This window comes from Zeus faber, assembly GCF_960531495.2.
Source record: "Zeus faber genome assembly, chromosome: 4".
NCBI classification, from domain to species: Eukaryota; Metazoa; Chordata; class Actinopteri; order Zeiformes; family Zeidae; genus Zeus; species Zeus faber.
In genome coordinates this window covers 25,913,066-25,936,108 of record NC_137191.1, presented here as the reverse complement: position 1 = coordinate 25,936,108, position 23,043 = coordinate 25,913,066, and the positions used below count along the sequence as shown (strand labels likewise).

Genomic DNA, 23,043 nt, shown 5'->3' with positions numbered 1-23,043 from the left:
AATTCTGGTACTTCTTCCTATTTTCACCGAAGGAGAATCAATAGCCAAGTAACAGGCACAGTCAGAGATGAAGGCAGATAAAAATGCACAGCCCTGTAGTTCTGATATTCACAGAACCACACACCACTCTTAACGGGTCATTTTGTTTTGGCGTGAATGGTGTACAAAGTAGAGAGTCAGCTGGCTTTTGACTTGTGTTAATGGACTTATCCTGGTTGAAGAGTAAAATACAGAGTAATATAACCCTTTTCTCAAAGACGTGCTATCTGCAGTGTAATGTCACTTGTTCACTGTCTTACAAAGTAATAATTTCAGGAAATAGAATTGAGATAACAAGACGACTGAATTTGTGCTGAATCTCTGCCATCGTTCCATCATTATCAGCTCCTTCTGTCCGTGGGATTACTCATTTTGTCCGTCCAATGTGGTGAAAAGGAATTACTCTGCTGTGGCCAACAGGTTTGCTTTGCTGAAATGTAAACCCAACAGCAGTGACCATTTTTAATACAAGTATTTTTTGACTTATTTCTCAGGGCAATGGAGCGTTGAGCGAAATAACAAAAAACCCTTTTATTTATTTAATTTTCAGAGTCTGTTATATCAGCAGTTACACAACAGCAACAACAACAACAGCGATAATAAATAAAGTTGCCAGCAGCAATACTCTGGGTCCAGGATAGTCGGCCCTTCATTAAAGTAATTTTTCTTTTTTCTTTTTTTTAACCTGTGTTGCTAGCATGTTGGGCATACAACAGAGTATTTGTATGCCATTGTATCTAGATCAGAGTTAGTCTGCAAGTGGAGTTCAAGTTCTCAACCTGCAATGCCACTATTTATTCATTTTTAAATCATCAAGAACTGCTGCAATAACTCTGTCCTGTGAACGGCCTGTGGGATGAAAAAACTGTGCTCAGTTTTTTGTTATACAAAACGGCCACCAATCCCCCTCTTTGGAGGACGATCTTACTATGTTTTGATCGATAAACAACTAATCACTACTCCAAGAGGGGGAGAATCACCACTGGTGAGACAATTAAACATAGAACCGAACAACATGTACATGGAAAAACATAGACATAGAAACGTCAGATGACAACATGTGTAGATAAAACTGAGTTAGTTCAAGTAAGGAAAGTAGTAAATGAGGGAGGAAAGTAGAGGGATGTAACCAGGAGTGTGCCATGGGTGTGTTTGTGCCTGCGATGAGTCCGCCTGTATGTATTGGTGTGTGTGTGTGTGTGTGTGTCCCCGGAAGACACCCCTGAGTCCCTCAGCCGTAAAGACACTCCACGACCCCAGGAAACCCCCGAGCACTCTGACTTGCAGCCACAGAAGACCCCCAGCCCCCAGAGAAGCCAGAAGTCCGTGGAGCAACACCCCCAGCCAGCCCTGAAGAGCATAAACTCTGCACCCCTGAGGCGCACAAATACAACCCACCTGCACGCCCAGGCACAAGACGCAGGCGCAGAACACAGGCCGCGGACGCCAGGCACAGACTGTAGGCCCAGAGCCTGGTCCAATGGCGACGGACCGACACCCAGCCTGACACCCAGCCCGAACCGCCCGCCCCGTCCAAGGGCAAGACCGGCCCCATCGCAACTGGCCAGACGCCTCATCCGGCCGCAAGCCTCGAGTGCCCATCCACAACCACGACACTCCCCGCTGACACCTGATGACAGCCAGATATGTGGGCCCTCCACCACCCGGGGCACCCACCACAGAGAAGACACACGGCGCGAGAGCAAAGGCCTACAGCCACCTCCAAACAGCCTCCTAGGGGCCCCAGAAGCCCCTCCGGCGACCCTCCCCACAGCCCCAACGGGTCGCAGCACGCCAGAAACCAGGCGCAAGCCACCAGGACACAAATCCAGCCCTCAGGGGACTCACCCGGCCTCCCCCTGGCCAACCACACCCCCACACCAACCTACCAGCGCCCTGCCATCCCGGAAAAGCCCAGTACTTAATGTGTGCTGTTGGCAATTGCAGTTAAAATTCAGGGCGTGGAGGTATGAGTCCTCCAAGCATGTCAAACCCAAGTCACTTGCACCCCTCCTGTCCCGCAGACCCTGGTCTGGTGGAGTGTTGTTCGGAGTAAGATTTATGTGCGAGTATATGTGTTCAAAGCTAATATGAATGGTATTAAAGTTGCAGGACGGACGAGAAGCACGTCTGGGCAGGAGCGTGACGGGCAAGATCGGCGCTGCCAGCCACATCCCTACCCACATAGCTCACACCCCACCGGTCCCGCAAACCCTAGACCTATTGTGTGGTGTATGTACTGAGTTTGAGTTCTGGCACTGGGAGCGTCAGGTGAAGCACAACCAGATCAAAGCAGGGGTGCAGTAGGCCCGGCAGCGGCCACACCATCCCCAACCTAGACCCAAGGGTGCCCCAGCACGTTCCACCACCCCCTGTACCCGGAGGCACAGGCGCAGAGCTGCCTGCCATGCCGGGCCGTTCTGTGCCCCCATCATGCCCCTGACAAGCCCCTGGCTGTCGCACATGCGGCCACAGACGAGAGGGCAGCAGACAGCCCCCCCACCCGCAACTCGGCCCCCCAGCAATGAGTGCCCTGTGTACTGAGAGCGCCAGAGAACAAGTACCTAGGCAGCCAGGTGCGAGGACGGGAGTCAGCCCCCACCGAAGGAGACCACATGGGAAGCCCACACCAAGCCCACCCGTCCAGGCTCAGGTCCCCGCCCCGGTCACAGGACCAGCCGAAACGTCTAACTAGCCCTGGCATGACGCTACTAAAAGTAGCCCATATTTCATTAAATGAATCAACCTTGTTTTTGAATATTGCCAATGTTTTTTTCGTTGAGATGTATTCTATTAATAAATGTAACCATTGGGATGTGGTGAGATGATCTCTGTTTTTCCAATTGAGTTATATTATTTGGCAATTGGTAATTGTTAAGGCGATCAAAATGGGTTGGTGGCGTTTGAGTGGTGGGTCAACTGAGGAGAGGTTGTCGAGGAGACATAGATGGGAAAACTGGAATGCTGTGACCCAAAAGGGTTGATAGCTTCTTGGTGATGTTGGTCCAGAATGTTTGGAAAGGTAGGCAGAGCCAGATGGAATGAAAGTTGTCATCTCTGGTATTATGGGAACAATGACAACAAGCGCCTTTACCCAGGAAACCCATTTTGAACATTTAGTGTTGGGTGACATGTGCTCTGTGCAAAATCTGATATCGGATGAATTCCATTTTAGAATTGCGGGTCATAGAAAAGGTGTTTCAGCTTCCACAGGTTGATATCGGTGGAAACAGCCAGGTCTCTTTCAAACAAAATCTGTTTATCTGTTTTTAACAAAAGTTTGTATATTCTGAAAAAGGGATTTTTAAAATGACCTATACTGTAAGTATAAGATGTTCAATCATCGGAGGTGGTTGTAGGATGTTGTTTGTTAATTCGATTTTAACTTTTTGAGACTCCTGTAATTGAAGGAATTGCAGGAAACTGTGACCACCGATATTATTCCTTTGGATAAAGGTTGGGAAAGATATACGTGAATTGTCTTCAAAAATGTGTTCTAGATGAGTAATTCCTTGTCTTCTCCAAGACCTGAAGATTATTGGTCTGATTTTAACCAGAAAATCAAGGTTGTGCCAGATTGGGGTGAATTTGTTTGGAGATAGAGTGCGACCACTGACTTTGAGGAATCTCCACCAGGCCGACAGAGTTGTTGGGATGAATGGGTTTTGAAAGCAATTATGTTTCTTTATAGATTCAGTAAGGAATGGGAGATCAGATATTAATAAATCCTGACATTCTGTTTTTCCAATGTCTCGCCATCCCTGACCCAAATGTTGCTCTTCTTGTAACCATTGTAACCATTTAACTATAAATTGAATATGGTTTTGCAAAATAGTAGTATCTGAATTTTTGGGCTGCTAGGCCTCCACAGTCTTTGTTTTTCTCTCGTGTTGCTAGTTTAATTCTCGGTTTCTTGTGTTTCCAATAGAATTGATTAATTATTGAGTCTAGAGTATTAAACCAATGTACTGTTGGTTGACTGGGGTCATTGAAAACATATAGTTTATTTTTGGTTTTATATTAATTTCCAGTGCTGCTATTCTATCAATTGGTGAGATGGGTAGGTTGTTCCATCGATTGAGGTCTTCTTTGATGGATTTGAGATACGGAGCACAGTAAAACCTTAACAAATCTGACAGATTGGTGGAGATATCAATTCCTATCTAATGCTGCCTGTTGTGATGGTTAAGGGAAGTTTCTGGGTTAGCATTCCAGTCTTCTCCACTGAGTGGAAGACTGGTTTTAGCCCAGTTTTATTGAATAGTCTGAGATGGCTGAAAATTTAGATATGAGATTGAACACTTCTCGTAGGGATGATACTGGGTTCCGTAAATGTAACAAAATATTGATTGCATAAAAACTGATTTTGTGAACAGAGTTTCCTGTTTGTATGCCAATGATATAACTGTTTTGACGGATGGTAAAGGGGAGAGCGGACATCATTGTACCACGTTGCAGAGTGAAACGTTGTGAAGTGTAACCATTGGTGATAACAGAAGCAGATGGTGAGTTGTACAAGATCTGATCCATTGAATGAGTGACTCTCCAAAGCCAAATTTGTTGAGAGTGGAAAAGAGATACGTCCAATTAACTTAACTGTGAAATGCTTTTTTGGCATCTAAAGAAGCAATAACAGTATTTAAGATGTTCCTTTGAGATATGCTGATCAGACCTAATAAACGGCGTATATTGCTGGATGAGTGTCTGCCCTTGATGAAACCTGTTTGGTCTGGGTGAATTATACAATAATTTTGTTGGTGAGTGTTTTACTAATGATCTTTAAATCACAATGAATTAAGCTTATGGGTCGATAAATGGAGGTAAGGGTTGGGTGCTTATTTTCTTTGAGCAAAACCCAAATGAGAGCAGGATTCAAGTCCGGTGGCATGGTGAAGGTTGACTGAATATCTGTCACCATTCTGATGAATAGTGGGCATATAAGCGGCCAGAAGTGTCTATAGAAATCCACTGGGAAGACATCTGATCCAGGTGATTTATCTTTGGGCAAAGAAAAGAAAGCTTTTTCTGAGTTCTTCTAGAGAAAGTGGTTGATCTAATGTTGGAGCCTGCCCTGTGAATAGTTTAAGGAGGTCGGTATCATCGAGGAATGAGTTAATGCTTGATATATTTGATTCATTCATTTGGCCCTTTCTTAAAGTTCAATGACCAGACCAGTATGCTGGTCCACTAATACTATTTATAAATACTGTGTATATTATATACACTATATAAACTATATACTATATACATTATATAAACTATATATACTATAGATACTATATACACTATACTGTATATACTATATACACTATATATACTATATACACTATCTATACTATATACACTGTATATACACTATATATATTATATACACTATATATACAGTACTTTATACACTGTATACACGAAATACACTATATATACTATATATACTGTGTACATCTCGTCTCATCGATGTTCTCAGTCTCATTCACGCAGTCTGTCAGTATTCACTACACTAGCGTTCACAATGGCCACGCCCCCTTACCGTGAAATAACACGGGTCCTCGCTTATCAACCAATTCACTTAACGACCTGGTCCTAGGAACGGAACTTGGTCTTTAAGTGAGGAGTACCTGTATAGTTAATAGTATAATGACGTCATAAAGCGTTCTACTGTAAATCTAATCTCGTTCATTTTGTTTAAGAATAGTGACATGTCAGTCAAGCAGGACCAGTTGAATACTTGGGGTCAGATTTGGTCGGTTTTTCACAAATCTCTGCTCCGTATGTGGATCGATTTGGACGAAACTTTAACCACGAGATGCTTGTGATATACCAGTTTAAACGACACCTCAACAGTGTTCGTAGCTTATTTTATTGTTGTGCTCCAGATAATTTTAGTCAGGTTGGACATATTTTGGCATTGCATGCATTAGACTGTGTCTGTGATTTTGGTCAAATTTGGTAATTATTAAATCGATCTCTATACGGAGCAGAACTCCGTATAGAGATCGATTTAGATGAAACTTCAACCACGACATGTTTGTGACATACCGGCCTCAAACAAGAAGTAATTGTGTTCGTAGCTTAAAAAAGATTTAAAAATTCTGAGAATTTTCCCTGAACAATATCAATAAGGGATTCAGCCCTGCTGGCTGGACCCCTAAAAGTAATAATAATCATACTAATACTAATAATTCAAAATAAATAATAATATTAATTATGATAATAATAATAATAATAATACTATTACAATTACTACTACTACTACTACTACTACTACTACTACTAATAATAATAATAATAACAATAATACTAATAATGATGCTACGGCTACTACTAGTAGTAGTACTACTACTACTACTACTACTATTAACAATAATAATAATAATAATAAATATAGCTGCAGGCAGCAATATACAGGGTCCAGCTTATTCTTGTTAGGTACGTATTACAGTTTTATTTGTTTTATGTGAAATGTGTCACAATTAACTTAATGTACAAACATTAAACATTGTGGAGTTACATTGTGTAGTTACATCCATAGAATTTTTTTTTTTAATTTTGTGACTGACCTTCAGACTGACCTGGACATAAAAACATAACGTAGTTACGTCCATGTCATTTCATGAATCCAACTTTCATGGCATTACGTATGAAGCATTTCCATTTCAACCGGATGTCAAACATTGATTTTAAGTTGTAATTTTGACACAAGTGTATGACATAGGCCAGTTATAAATAATTGTTCTATGTACCTGAGTTAGAGTCTTATTATTGTTCGTAAGTTCCAAAGTAGATTAATTAGGACAATTAGTAAATTCGGACAAGTATTTATATATTTTTGTTGTTTTTTTTGTTATTTGTGGTGTATATGAATTTGTTATTCAATTGTAATTTGTTTGCTATGGTTTTTCAGTATATTCTCTATTTATCATTTTTTTATGTCTTCATTTTCTAATGAATGATTTTTGGTAAGGTCAGCAGTGACAGTAAATGGGTGAGTTTAAATTATTGACAAACTTGTTAGTTATGGTGTGTTTCTTAATGAATTCATGTTTTTCGTCTATGTTTTTGCTACTGGGTGTTTGCAATTTTCACTAACTTAGTGTTGTTGTTGTGTGTCAAAAATATCTCTTTGTAGTCTGGTTATTTTAAATACTGGTTGAGTTTGGCAGAATGAATTATTACTATTACAGAAATGACGATTCAGTGTTGCTGTAGTGAGCTACAGACTACTCGGTGAGTCATAGTCATTCAGACCTATTACAATCCTTGCGTGCGAATCAACATTTGCATACTACAATCCTTTTTTGGTTATTGCACATTTATTACCAGAGAAAATTAATAAACATGCATCATCATTATTTAACAGTGATTTCTTAAGTGCTCTATCAATTGGCATAGCGATATTATACAATGCAGAGTTTATTCTACAAGACTTTTTCATATCCTGATAAAGAGTATATCCTTCAATCAAAACATCATCTAGGTCATTTTGTGTCCACGTGCAAATGTTTTGAATCGCGTTTTTAAGAATTGCTGTTAAACTCATAGTTGCACATGGTTTATTTCTGGAGTCTGCAAATTGCAAATTAACCTTGGTGAAATGAGCCTCTTCACACCGAGATGTATAGGCAATCAACACTTAGATTGAAAGTTTTTCCAGTAGGGTTTTTTTCATCTGATTTTTCTTCATTATTTATTTTTTGATATTGTGACTGACCTTGACAACTGGATCTTTGAACAATGGCTTCTTAATAGTCATAGATTTTCGGCTGTTTTTCGACATCTGAACTTTTGTAATACATCTTATTTGCAATAACTACTTTATTGTACTTTTTATGTTAATAATGTACAATTTGAAAATTCAGTTTAATAGATTACTTGTCTATATTGTAATGAAGACAACACTTAACTTAACAACACTTAACTTTAACATTAATTTGGAAATAGAATTATTATGGAATAATTTGTCAATATCACAAACACTTTCTGCCTTTTCATTTCAGTTCGTTAAGTTTAGGTGTAGGAAAATATTGTTACATGGCGTTTATTACAAAAAAGTATTTTATTTTAAACTATATCTTGTCATTTTTATATCTTAACATTTTGCATTGAAGTACATTCGGAGTCTCAGTGATGGTAGATGGCGTTGTATACGTCAATTATGGTGCATTCACATTGATTAACGATAGCAATCTTATTTATCGTAATTTCTTGTAAAGTCGAGTTGAGTTTTTTACTTGGATCACATTTTCAGTAAGTTATGTTTCCATGAAAGACAAGAAACGTTGTGGTATTTTTGTGAATAATTACCATCGCACAGCTTCTATTTTTTTGATGCCTCGCTGGATCTTGAACGCATCACTCAGTCCACACACACACACACACACACACACACACACACACACACACACACACACACACACACACACACACACACACACACAGATATAAATGTGTGCTGGTAGGGTTTTTATCCATGGTGATGAACTATGACACTGTGTTAGATGGCAGAGTGGTGTAGTCAACAAACCCATTCATTTATAAATTAAATGAACGAGCGCTGGAACACACACACACACACACAAACACACACACACACACCCACACGTACACACACACACACACACACACACACACCATGTCTTTACCTTTTACTTCTGTTTCATTGTCAACTTTGTGTTGTCATTATTGCTCTCTCCATCTCTCCCTTCCTCCCCACAGCGCTTTTTATTTTCCACTCCTCCTACTTTACATAACGTATTATGACAGGAGTCTCTCAATCTCTCATACCTCTCATTTTTATTTTGTTTTTCCTTTTCTCAAGCTGCCATTTCATTTTCTCCAGCTCTCTCTCTCTCCCTCTCTCTCCCGCTCTCTCTCTCTCTCTCTCTCTCTCTCTCTCTCTCTCTCACTCTCTCTCTCTCTCCCTCTCTCTCTTTCTCCTCCGGTTCGCTCACTATCTCCCTCCGCACGCATTTGATTCCTTTTACACAATACGGAAGCATCCATCACTGTGCTCTGTGCTGGAGAAGATCTTTCGTTTTATTATTGTTTTTTTCCATCCCATCCCACATTTTCCCCCTCCACCCACCATCACCTCTCTCTCTCTCTCTCTCTCAATCTCTCTCTCTTTCTCGTTTTTTTCTTCAGTCCATATCTTCCGTTCTTTTCACACACACACACACAGACACACACACACACACACACACACACACACACACACACACACACACACACACACACACTGCACGGCTGCTCCTCCGTGGATCTGGAAACTCTCACCCTGGAACCGATACTATGTTTTACTTTCAGCTGGTCATCATGGCAGGGACGGTCCTGCTGGCGTACTACTTTGAGTACACGGACACCTTCCCCGTACACGTGCAGGGCTTCTTCTGCTTTGACAAAGCCTTCTCCAAGCCCTACCCAGGACCCGAGGACGACAGCAAGGCGCCGCCGGTGCTGGTCTACTCCCTCGTCACACCGCCATCCCCACTGTGACGGTGAGTCCAAGCTTGAGTTGGGAGGGGGGGATCGGGGGCATTCTGGGGAGAGGACATACAGCACCCACAGTCACACACACACACACACACACACACACACACACACACACACACACACATACATCCATGGGAACACGGAAACCGTAAAGTTGAACATGCAAACCAAACGTGACACACACACACACACACACGCACACTCCCACTCCCGACGCACACGTGGTCTTTGTGGATTGGTGCTGAAGTGAGAGATGTGTGTGTGTGGGTGTTCATCCTCGTGGTCTCTTTCCGCTCTATTTTGTGTTGGATGTGTTCTTCTGCATAACCATGGCAACGGGCACTATATTTGTCCGCTGTGGAAACATTTACAGATACTCACACAGAGAGCGCGAAGCCCAGCGTCTTCATCTCAAAGTCTGGCGGAAATGGAATCGAAACGTGACTCTGAATTTGACTTCATAAAAAAAAGGAAAGAATCATAATTGTCTTGTTCATTATCGACTTCAAACTGCTGATAAAAACATCTTGAATTATTAAATATCCAAAGTAAGCCTTGTTCTCATTTCTATGAATTTCTTTGGCCCCGCCGTATGACAAAATGCTGAAATCGGCATCGCTGTGTTTTAGGTCACGCTTTCCCCTTTCCTTTCCTTTTATTTATTTCTGTTTGAAAAGCAATGGGACAAGCTGAACATTATGGATGGAGATACAGCACTATGTAGGGCACGCTCTCGCCGCCACTATTTAAATGTTGAGGAACTTTGCGTTGGCCAAGGCACCTTGTCATGACACTCAGAATTTGGGATTCAGTCACTGTGCCCGTGGTCCTGTCTCCATCAGCATGCTGGCATGTGAATAATGAGAGACTTCTTGGTTGTCCCCATCAAAGCTCTGTGTGTCTGACACACTGGCCCTGTCTCGCAGGGTTTGTCTTCTCTTTGATGGCCTGCGGCTCAGTGGCATTACAACAGGACGCCCTCCAGGGGAGCGTATTAGGGCGGCACACACACACCCACACACACACACATCAGTTTGACAGCAGACTCTAGAGCATGGTTGACTAGAGTACTGATGGGCGAGAGAGTGAGAGAAAGATGAGCGTGAGCTACTGAGAGCTACTCAGTACTTGGCACAAAACCCTGTAAATTTCTGTACTTCACTGATGGTAAGTGTGTGGGTAGATGACAGCGCACATCCTCTACTTCCAAGCCAACTAAAATGTATTGTTGTGTGTGTGTGTGTGTGTGTGTGTGTGCGCGCTATCCATGCGTGTATGCTTCCAGCGATGTGAATGGAGTTAATTCAGCTGCCATAGCAGAGAACCTATAGGGAGTACCTAAAGCACTAAAGTGGCAGACACAACACGGGCACACACACACACACACATGCACATACACACACACACACACACACGCACACACACACACACACACACACACAAACCACACATGCACCTAGCACACTGATACACACCTCATCAGAACAGCAGCAGCTGTCTGTGTTAAATACTGTAACCTAACTAGCTCAACTAACCTTGTTCAAGTTCTAATTATACCATTTTGTGAGTGTGTGTGTGTGTGTGTGTGTGTGTGTGTGTGTGTGTGTGTGTGTGTGTGTGTGTGTGTGTGTGTGTGTGTGTGTGTGTGTGTGTGGTTGTGTGAGTAGGGATCCAACAGTATGAAGTGGAATGTGATACGGTTTAGAAACTATGTAGCTACACATCTGTAAATAGAAACACTTGCAAGCACACACACACACACAACCTCACACAGACATACAATACACTCTTGCTTGAACCTCGGATGCAGATGTTTCTTCGTCTCACCTTTTTATATAGGCCAGAGACGGAACGCTAAGTGGAGTTGCCCTGTAGAGCTGCATGCACTCTCTCTCTCTCTCTCTCTCTCTCTCTCTCTCTCTCTCTCTCTCTCGCTCTCGCTCTCGCTCTCTCTCACTCTCTCGCTCTCCCGCTAAATATAACTTCACATAAACCCCCCTAAACAGTATGAGAAGGGAGACTGGAAGGAAGGCAAGGATGTGTGTTCAAAAGGAGAGACGCACAGACACATGGAATGGAAAATACCCAAGATGACATGATGAAATGAAAGAGGTTGGTCTGGTTGGGGGGGGCGGCGGCAAAGAGAATGGGAAAGTGACACGAGGACTCGGAAAAACAGTGGGAAAAACAACAAATCACAACAACAATACTCAAAATGCAACAGAGAGAGAGAGAGTGTGGGTGTAGAGGGGTAGGTGGGGTGGAGTTGTCCCGTTGCCGCCACTGTGTTGTGTTTCTAACTTTGTTTGCCGGTGCCTGCTAGAATCTCCTCCTCATGAATCATGCAGCTTCCGAGACGACAGAGACAGCGGGAGAGCGAAAACAGTGAATTTTGTCAGATTTCATTAAAGCTGCACTATGTAACTTTGGGGATTTGGGATTTTGCGGTCCTACAGTTTCTGAGTGCAATTGCCCTTTCGCACCACCGTCGTAAAACACCTAAGTTACAGCGTGCCTTGCACAGACCTCACAAGCTGAGTCCGCGGAGCCGTAGGGGGAGAGGGCGCAGGGATCGCCCCCTGCTATCGGCGTAGGTACCAGATGTGCTCGGCCTGGCAGATCGGCTCGCACGCGTGAGTCAGAGGGTGAAACAAACCCTGTGGCGCAATGAAGGCATTGCAAGTGCGCGCCAACTGGTGTGAGGCGGCATCCCCGCCCCGCTGGTGCCGGGTGCACCACTGGCCGTCTCATCCGCGCCTTCGGGGAGTAGGCAGCTACATTTCGCATGAGCATTATTACGAGACATTTTGACCGGCAAGTTTATAATTTATCTTATCTTATCTTTTCATATTAATGTTATCAGGCAAAAAAACGGTTATTACCTAAGCCAAACATCAAGCAAGTCCCGTAGTGCGTAAAGCGTAACGCACTTTTCCCATGGTTTCTTACCCAAACTCCAAAGTTACATAGTTCAAGAACAGGTGGGTGATTTTGAAGCTGTCATTTTAAGGTAAAAAAAAAAGTGACCTAGTGTTGCTTTAAAATATATATATTCTTTTAAGAAAACACAATAAAACACATAAAGTAGGTGAGCTCGAATCTCACGCTGCGTGACGCATGACGTCTGTTTTCAGCGTTAACACACAATGCATTGTTCCAAAATGCAACAATCTGAATTGTTGATACCACATTTAAATGATGATTCATGTTGCCAACAGCAAACAAAGGATGAATTCATTCAAAGCGAGACTAACCGAGAGGGTTACATTAGCAAACACTACTGTGCTACATCTCAGAGAAACACTTTACATTTCCAATGTTACATAGAAATAGCAAATAAAATGACAATTTCAACCTTGTGTTGGTCTGAGACATGATAGGAATGTTGTAACAACAGTATGGTGACGAAGCTAGATCGCATATCGATTGTAGGCAAGCGTATTGAATACGCACATATTGTGATATTAACTCATATTTAATCGTCAAAAAATTTGTTCAACCAGCAACTGCACCAAGAGTAAAAGTATATCCGACAACAGATGCCGGTTCATCATTGATTTCTAGCTCTCCCCAAGAAGGGGAAAGCCGCAGTTAACCTTCCCTTAAAGACGTCTCCCATCATGATGTTCACCCTGACTGCTCCACTGTCATGCTAATTTCATGCAAATCCAATTTTTTTTCTCCACAGATCCAAGCTGCTCCCGTTGTCTTTTCGCTCTCTTTTCTTGTCTGATACTTTCCCTTTCATAGTCATTGTAATTACAGTTGTCATCGTTTGTGGGCAAAATCTATGTTGAGCGACTGACCAAGACATAAAGGCACACACAGACAAATATGCACGCATGCAGGCACCCGCAGGCAACACATGCACCAAAACCGCACGTTCAGTAAAGTTGATGAAGTCAATAAAGAATGAATTTACATATAATCAAGTTGTAATTCCTAGTAGTGGCAGTAATAATATTTAATGATTAAATGATAAAATTAAATTAATTAATTGATTGCCTTTTCCATCAGAACTCTGTCGCTCTCACACAGAACGCAGAGTCCGTCGGATCTCTTGGACGAATGATCACTTGGGTGAACGAAGTAAAACTTTTTCTCTTAAAGGTTTCATCGATACGATTTTCAACGATTCAAACCACGAAAAGACTCAAACGCGAGTAGCTCGATCGGTGCAAAACAGGCACTCCATTAGTCCTTAAATGGCTATGGATATGAGGCGTCCAAAAGGGTACGGTCCATATTGTTGATTTTGAAATAAAGCTAAAAAGATTTAGGGGAATGACTTTCATGTCAAATGTTTCAGTCTCTCTCTTTTGCCCTCTCTCTCTTACAGTGTTCAATTGGTTGTTGTCTGCACACTTCTTTGAACATGTGTGCACGTGTGTGTGTGTGTTTGTGTGTGTGTGTATCTGAAAGAGGGCAAAAATCAATGGCAAGTGTGTGTAATCAGTGGAAATAAGAATTAGAGCAGTTTATAAATGATGGAAATGGATATTACAGGATAATGGAGGCTTGGTGCTGTCACTGCCAATCTGGCTGTGCAGCGGACTGAGGCAGGTGCAAGACAGAATGTTGAACACGAGCTTGCGCTAGTAGCCCCAGCCTGCTGTCACAACACACACACACACACACACACACACACACACACACACACACACACACACACACACACACACACACACACACACACACACGCACACAATTCATTGGTGTGAGAATTTAACATTAGAACTTCTAGAAGGCTCTGTCTATAATGAGACATAGCAGAGCTAGTTCTGTCAGACAACTCGACGGCGCCACACACTTCCACACCCCCGTGGGCAGGCCTGTTTAAGCAGTCAGTCCCTCCTGCCCTACCTGCCTGCTTGTTTCCCAACGCTCCCTCCACCTCTCCTGCATCCACCTGTTGGGCTCTACTCTTCCATCCAATGGGGGGATTTGAGCTCATCACTCCTACATTTCCCGCTCACTAAGTATACTATATCTGCTGTAAACCTTGCCAGAAGAGTTGAGCAGTTGAGCCCGGACACCAATCTCAAACATTGCTAAAAAAAAATAAAGATAATTTTAAAGTAAATGGAACAGTTGTCTGTCAGAAATAATAATAATAATAGTAATGATAATTATAATACATCAATGTAGACTGTGTTGCACTGACTGAATGAAGGTCTATCTCTAACCCACAGGTGAACAGACTCCATTGGAACCGTTATCTTTTCTCCCTCGTAAGTACAGGGATCGACTTGTGTTAAACTCCAACTCCCTTTGCAATCAACAGAGGCTTGAAGTCAACATCCTCCAAAAAGGGCCTTTTGGGACGTTGTGGTCAAATCCTTCCTAATTTAACACAAAGTATAACAAGCTCTTGTTGATGAGAGGCTGTAGATTCACCGCCTGATGCTTCCAGATGAGCTCTTTAGCTGATCTCCCCACACACGGCGCAATGATGTCTCATTAGGGGAGACAGATAGGGGTGAGTGAAGGATGGAAGAGAGGCAAAAGGGAGAAAGAAAGAGAAGAGGGACAGAGATATGAAAGGAGAGCTGCGTGGAGAGGAGGCGGAGAAGCAGGAAAAAGCTGAGGGAGGAGAGGAAAATGCGTTAAAAATATAGGGCGGGAAAGGAGGCAGAGGAGGGAAAGAGGGATAAAGAACGGGGTCAACCCTCCGATAATGGTTAAAAACTCCATGAGCCCAAACAGGATTTTGTAAACTGTGAGATGAAGCTGGAGAGGGAGAGGGAGAGAGAGAGAGACAGAGACAGAGACAGAGAGAGAGAGAGAGAGAGAGAGAGAGAGAGAGAGAGAGAGAGAGAAAGAACGAACACAAAGAGAGCGGCCGAGATAAGACGGTATGAAATGGTATCAGGATAGTGAAATAGGGAAATACCATAGTATAGGAAAGAAAAACAGAGAGAGAATGAGGGTGGGATGATTTTTCTGTAACCCAGTTTCTGCATATACTGTAGGTCTGCAAAGGCTAAACCAGGGAGGAACGAAGTGCAGGATGTAAGGGGCGATGAGAGAGGGAGCGATGGAAGGAAGGAAGGAAGGAAGGAAGGAAGAAAAGAATGTGGGGGATGAAGAAGCTGAATTGTCATGGTTACCGATACGTTGACGCGCGTTTGTGTGTGTGTGTGTGTGAGTGTGTGTGTGTGGGGCACTGGTTGAGGATTGTCAACAGTGGCACTGACGTGGTGTTTGCAGAGGCTGTATGAGGCTTGATGAGATCCTTGTGTTTCTTTAGAGACTTCAGTGAAAGCTGATTTTATTCCTCACGTGGCATAGTTTCGTCTGATTGGCCAAAGAACACCATCAGATTGCCCACAAATTTACATCTCTACGTACACACACACACACACACACACACACACACACACACACACAGGCGCAAAATAAAATTCAGCTTTGAAAGCATGGAAAGAATACGGAATCCCCTTTGAAATTATCTGTGAAGGAACAGACGGAAACCCACTCTTCCTCAAGCGTGAGTTAAAAATAAAACAGTATGGCATCCGTCACAATCTTTAATGTCTCTATACTGCGTCATCACAAAAAGCGCTTTGTTCCGATTAGTGTCAGTGTTACTCATGCAGCATCCAGGACACGGCAGTTCTTTAATGCTTATCCTTATCGCGGCGGATTTAAAGCTGAGACCTTCTGTACTTTGGGTGTGCTTAAACGTATCTGCTGCCTGGGTTGAACTGTTGACCTCCAAAATGTCTCCAAACATGCCTGAACGCGTCTGAAGTAGAGGTCTTCACGGCTCCCAATATTCAGAACTGAACCCAATTGGGCCCCAGAAGTTTGTCCCAGGATCCGATTGGAACTGTGCCTTTTTCCCCAGAACATCTTTCGGCGCCTGCCACGTCATTGTCAGATGACAAGGAAAAGGCTCAGAATAATTGAAAGACATTTTGCTTAGAGGTTAATGGCTCCTCTCAAACTGGGTATAAACATGCATAATGAGACCCAGACCTGAGACCTGAGAAAATAGAAGGCGATCCGACCCGAAACCAATTGCCGTTGATAAAATGTGAACTCAAACTCGTAAGGGTCCCGGGTTGGGCCTTGGGTAGTCGGGTTCGGGTAGGGATGAAGACCTTGAACCTGAGCTTGAACCTGAGGTCCTTGATGAGATCTGCTCCTAATAATCACTGAGGAGACAACGAAGCTACGGAAAGTGGAGCAGTTCAGGGAGAGACTGGAGGTGAAACTTGAAGGTACAGACACCTATTTTTGAACCCTTTTTTAAATGTAGAACTTAGCTCAAAAACTTTTTTATACGTAACTACACCACCTTACGCTGCCAGTATATTTTGGCTTGGTACGCTCCACACTACCCACTCATGCAAACGTTATGAGAGAGAGTGTTGGAAGGCCGGTGTGCGCACGTCTCGGTGTGGATCTGCTGTCCTTACCAGTTCCTAATGTCATGCAAATCCCTGGGTGCTTTAAACAGCCGGTAGTCTCCACTCGGTCTTTACTCTCTACTCTCTTCTTTATTCTGATTCAGCACTTTAATGTAGTTTACAAGTGTCAAAGTGTCAAAACAAGTGAATTAACACTGCCTCTCTCCCCTTTAATTTTCCTGTATCTTAATTCGCTTTTGTACACAGACACACAGACACATCCACACACACACACACACACAAATGGACCCACCATCACACACAGATAAACGGGTGTTAGTGTGTGCGATCAGGACTTTGTTCTTCATTCTTCCCTCCACGGAGTTGGATTCTACTCCTAAATTCTGTAACTCCCACTCAAAATTGATATGCATGACACGAATGGCAACTGAGAAATGGTATTCAGAGGAATTTTGAACCATCTACCATTAAATGCACTTGTAAAGACCATAATTTTACTTTTAATATTGGGATATTTATGACTACTTTTCATCTGTATGTTCTACTGCAAGGCAGTTATGCAAAGAAAATCACTCAGTGTTTCTGATAAGAAGCGCTCCATACAGTCAGAAGTATTTTTAGACGATCATAAGTAATCAAAACATATTATCAAACTTTGTATATTACATTTTATTATAGTACAATGTTATAATGATTTTAATTATCCGTTCTGCAAACAGAAAGACATCAAACAGCCAACCGCATTGAAATTGCACTGCGTAAGTTGAAGTAATCGGAATTTGATTAGATGCAACAATGAGCCTATTTTTTTTTTAATGACAATTTACGAATGGATTATTATCCAAGTTATGGAGAGTTTATGGCAAATACTATTTTTTGTGAAGTTATTGTACCTGATTTAATTATATGAAAACATCAGAAATCTGGTGAATAAAATAATCTATAAACATGTTTAGGAAAAGATATAAAGGAAAAATCTGATTTGATTTAAGTCTCAAAACCTCTCAAGACACAGACACACACACACACACACACACACACACACACACACATTCTTGTACTGGTATCAAAGTGAGGACCCGTGTTTCTGGTGCACTTCTAAACCAAAAAATAGTCAAGTCAGAGACCAGTCCGTGCAAGTCCTCTTTGGTTGTCCATCGAAATCTTATTACGACGTTCACTCCTTTAGAGATCTTTGATGGCTGAACAGTCCTATCCTGGACCCACACACTCTACTGCAGGTGGGGCTGGTACATATGGTGGTGGTGGGGGTAGTGGTGGCAACCATGGCTGTAGTTCTCCTGGCTCTCTTCTGCTGTCTTCTGGATGTCCTCTCCATCTCCAACATACAAACTCCATCCCAACACAGCTGTTGCCAAGTGGTACAGTCAGTAGAAACATCCTCCAGGTCCTCAGGTCTGATCTTGCACTCCATCAAAGCATTCTTCATCTGATCCTTTTAATGCTTCTTCGGCCCTCCAGCTGAGCGTCGACCATGATGTAGCTGGCCAAGATAGCCGTCATGGGGGCATCCTTATCACATGCCCCAGCTGCTGCTGGGTGATCATGGCCTCAATACTTCTGCAGTTGGTCTTTGCAAGTATTTCAATGTGCTGGATGCAACTTATGTGGAAGCGCTCTAAGGACTTGATATGATGGCTGTAGGTTACCCAAGCTTCACAGCTGTAGAGGAGGGTGGTGACACAGACCGCTTGGTATACAGCTACCTTTGTGGAGGGATGAAGGTTCTTGTTCTGAAAGACTCTGCACCAAAGTCTCCCAAAGGCAGCTGATGCCTGTTTAATGCAGCTTTGGATGTTGTTGTCAATGCCTCTATCCTCAAAGATAATGCTCCCCAGATATTTGACAAATGGCACTACTGACAGCTTTTCATCACCCACAGTGAAGGCAGGTAGAATGGGGGGGGGGGGTGCTGGTACTCCATTGGCAGACAATTTCTGTCTTGGTGGTGTTGACAGTCAGCCCCATCCTGCTGTATTCTCCCACAACAAGGACAGTCTGAAGTCGGAGTATGGGCCACAAGAGCACAGTCGTCTGCATACTGCAGTTCCAGACCCGCTTTCTACAAAGTGGGTGGTGGTTGGTGGTTTCGTGGAGCCTCCTGATGTTAAACATGTTGCCATCTAGTCTGAAGTCCACTGCCACACCCCTGCTGTCTTCAATCTTGTCGTGAGGAAGCTTGGTGACAGCACACATCCCTGCCTCACCCCTGTGCATACAAGGAAGGCCTCAGACTCTTGTCCTCCTATGGTTATCCAAGCAGTCATTCCACTGTGGAACTGGGGGAGGATGTTCACAAATTTGTTGGGACAGCCAATCCTGAGGAGGACATCCCATGAGAGCTCTCTTTGCTCAGTGTGAAATGGTTGGGAGAGGTCGACAAAGGCCATAAACAGGTCCTGATGTTGCTCATGGCACTTTTCCTGGAGATGCCGGGGTGTGTCGATCATGAGGGTTGATTCGATTCCCGCCTGGGGCACTGTGCTCCGGCGGGCTATCTCCCAATTAGGAGCCTTTCTGTGTGGAGTTTGCATGTTCTCCCCGTGCTCACATGGGGTTTCCCCCATCTAACATCAGTAAGGACCCCCACTAAAAACATGCGATGGTTGGTCCAGCACTCAGCACCTCTCATGACACGGGTGATGAGAACATCCTTGATGTTACTAAGTTTCACAACGATGAAGTCAATCATGTGCAAATGTTTAAAGCGAGAGTGTATCCACAAGGTCTTTTATTTTGCCTCCTGCTGGAAGATGGTGTTAGTTATGGTAAGGTTATGCTCAGAGCAAAAATTCCCCTTGCATTCACCTTGCCAATACCATGCTTACCTAGTACTCCACTCCAAATCCTGTTGTTCTGTTCCACCCCGAGTGTTGAAGTCCTCAAGCAAGAGGATCTTGTCATTCTTAGGGATCAGGCAAAGAGCTACATGCAGTGCCTGATATAAGCATTCCTTGGCCTCATTCTCAGATGGCAAAGTTGTTGCATAGACACCGAGAAGTGCGGCATAATGTTTATTTGCCAGGGGTTACACAGAGGGTTCATTTTCATTTCATTTTCAGCCTTTCACTAATGCAGTTGTTTCTGTAAGACTTGGTAGAAGGGTGTTCTTGATAGGTAGTCCTACTCTGTGGAGATGTTGTCCACCTGGGGGGAAAACCTTTCCAGATGAAGGTATAAACTGTCCCTTCCTCTTTTAGAGAGCCTTCTTCCAGGGGCATGGTCTCACTCAGGGCAGAAATATTGATTAGCGTTCTTGTCATTGCACCTCAACTCAGCAGCAATCAAGGCTGTCCGCCAGTGAGGTCTGTCAGAGATGCCATGGCATATGTCCCTACATTCCATGCCAGTTTAAGGTTATATTGTTTCATATTAGGACCACAGTAGTGGAATAACCAGATAGGCACAGTAATCTATCTAGGTGAGTGATTGAATGGGCAATTTTTAGGCCACCTTTGCTAGACCCTTCTCCAGTTCTTCTCCACAACACGGGATGCAGTATGTACTATCTAAAAGCCACGACACTACTGCACTACTGCAGTAGATGCTTTACACACACCCTGTGTTATCAAACACAACATGTGCACAACACACACACACACACACAAGTATTCTCCACACAAGTATAGTAAAACACACACAGAAACACACACACAAACACAGGTAAAGTTGCCACAGTTTACACATCACTGCCAGATTCAGTTGCTGGATCCCTCTTGAAGAAAATTTGGGTTTCTGCTTCACTTTTTGGCATTTGCTGTGACACAGCTCCTAATGGCTTCGTTTTCGCAGGTGCCCACACACACGCACACACACACTCACACACACACACACACACACGTACACACCGTTCCCATCATCAAAGCACTCCGCCAGGATGTGCTCCTTTCTTCTCCCCGAAGATGAGGAACACTCTGTCAGTCACTCTCGTATTCCTCCTCTTCATCCCTCTCTCCCTCTTCGCTTTTTTTTGTCTCCCTCTAAAGTTTTTCAGATCCTTCTCATCCTCTCTCTCTCTCTCTCTCTCTCCCTCTCTCTCTCTCTCTCTCTCTCTCACTCTCTCTCACTGTGTCTTTTTTTACATCCAGTCTCTTACTCTTCTGATTCTTATGCTTTTTCCCCAAGGTGCTTTTCCTGTTTCTGTCTCCCTTTTAAAACCTTTCCTTTCCCTCCCTCGGCTCTCCTTCCGTTTCCACTTCCTCTAATCTCTCTCCCTCCCTCTCTCTCTTTCTCCTTTTTTTCCTCTCCCTCCCAACCGGCCCTGCTTCTCCCCTGTTTTGTCTCAGTTTAGCCGTAGGTCTTGATCCATTCATCATTCCATCTCTCTTCCACCACTCCCTGACTATCCCTGACTGGAAAGTAGATTATCCCCCCTAAGAAAATAACTATATAAAACAAGGACAAAGAAGTTTGTGCGGCGTTACATGATCCCAATATGTCAAAAGTAAATTGATAGAGCATGTTGCATGAAATCATATCTAGAAAAAATGCTTTTATTGTATTCTCTTTCACATCTAATGCTTACTCCACAATAATACGCCACTATAACCTTCCTTCTCCTTTAGATAACTGTGCAGCATCGTCCGTTTCACCATCATTTAAGCTGAAATAAGTTTCACTGGAAAAAGTGGGGGGTAGTTAGAGGGCTCCTTTTCCCAAAGTATGTTATTTGTTCAATCCACAGGTAGTAAATAATACATCGTAACAACTTGGTCAAGAGAATCGTTACGCTTGAGCATTGCACCACATTTCCAGCGTTTAAGCCACATGTATTTTTTTTGATGCATTTTCGCCATTTGTGTTCAGCCATGCAGAATACAGTATAGAGCAGGGGTCGGGAACCTATGGCTCTTACGATGACGGTATATGGCTCGCAGACAAATTTGAGCTAAAATTTTTCATCACAATTAACAAGTAATAAATAATTATTCTGTGTCAATTTAAAGTAAAACAGATAAGAGAAATTACAAATTTGAAAATAAAATTCTAAATATAAATGTGGCGGACAAAGGGGCGTAGTCAAGCACCGGCTGCGGACGACAGAAAGACTCCGGGGCGCCTTTTACTCAGCGCCCTGCCCCTCCCGGGTCTCTGCTCAGGCGCCACTTGTGGGAGTCTCTGCCCACAGGTGAGGGTTTAGGGAGGGAGACGGAGTCTTTCTGGCCCTGGTGCGCCGACATGGCGAGAGTTTTACTGTTCATTTCAATATGTGGCCACAATTATATATATCACTGAGGATTATTATAATAATTATGGATAATAATGATCCTCTTGGGCGCAGGAGGAACGGCGGTCCACTGCTGGGCTGCTTACGAGCATGTGCGCCGATCCCCTCTGTAAGACAGACAAACAGTAAGAAAACTCCCTGCCTCCAGTCGGACCAATCAGCTGAACACAAGTGGACAGAGATGGAAAAAACTTCAATATGTATGTGACAAATAATCTCTTGAACTTGAACTTGAACTTGAACCAGAAGACCAACTGATTCTTAAAACTTTGAACGAGCTTCCCGTCACAAACCACACAATGCAGCGTGTGAGTACTGCCGTATTGACCATGTTTGGCTCTACATACGCATGTGAGCAGTCTTTCTCGCATCTGAGAAACATTAAGAGCAACCTATGCTCACGTTTAACTGATGGAAGCCTCAACACCTGCATGAAGCTTAACCTCACTACGTATGAACCAGACTACAAGGCCGTCAGCAAAACCATGCAGCACCACAAGTCGCATTAATGGTAAAAAGTATTAAATTCATTATTGGTTAGCTACAGTATAACAACAATATTATTAAGAAGAATAAAGAGAAATGTATTATATATAGAGCTTTTTTAAGTACTCAGAGATGTGTCATACGCTAAAAATGTATGCCTTACTTAAAAAATGCACGCATTAAGTTGCATTCATTCATTTTATTAAATGTTATATGGCTCACAAGGAAATACATTTAGAAATATTTGGCTTTTATGGCTCTCCCAGCCAAAAAGGTTCCCGACCCCTGGTATAGAGTATATTAAAAGAAAATAAATTAAAAGATAAGTTTAGAAATATACACTAAGTATGATGTATCATATCATATAACATAATTAATATTCAACATGTACAGTGTGTATTGTTT

General features: G+C 43.0%; 1 pseudogene across 1 annotated transcript in view; it reads left to right on the top strand.

The window, feature by feature from the left end:
• LOC307229234 (phospholipid phosphatase-related protein type 5-like) overlaps positions 1-23,043 on the top strand; it is a 68,145-nt pseudogene that overhangs the window by 23,596 nt on the left and 21,506 nt on the right. The window contains exon 2 of the transcript in view: positions 9,343-9,533. The product of the transcript in view is annotated as a phospholipid phosphatase-related protein type 5-like (transcript). The remainder of the gene's footprint in view (positions 1-9,342; positions 9,534-23,043) is intronic.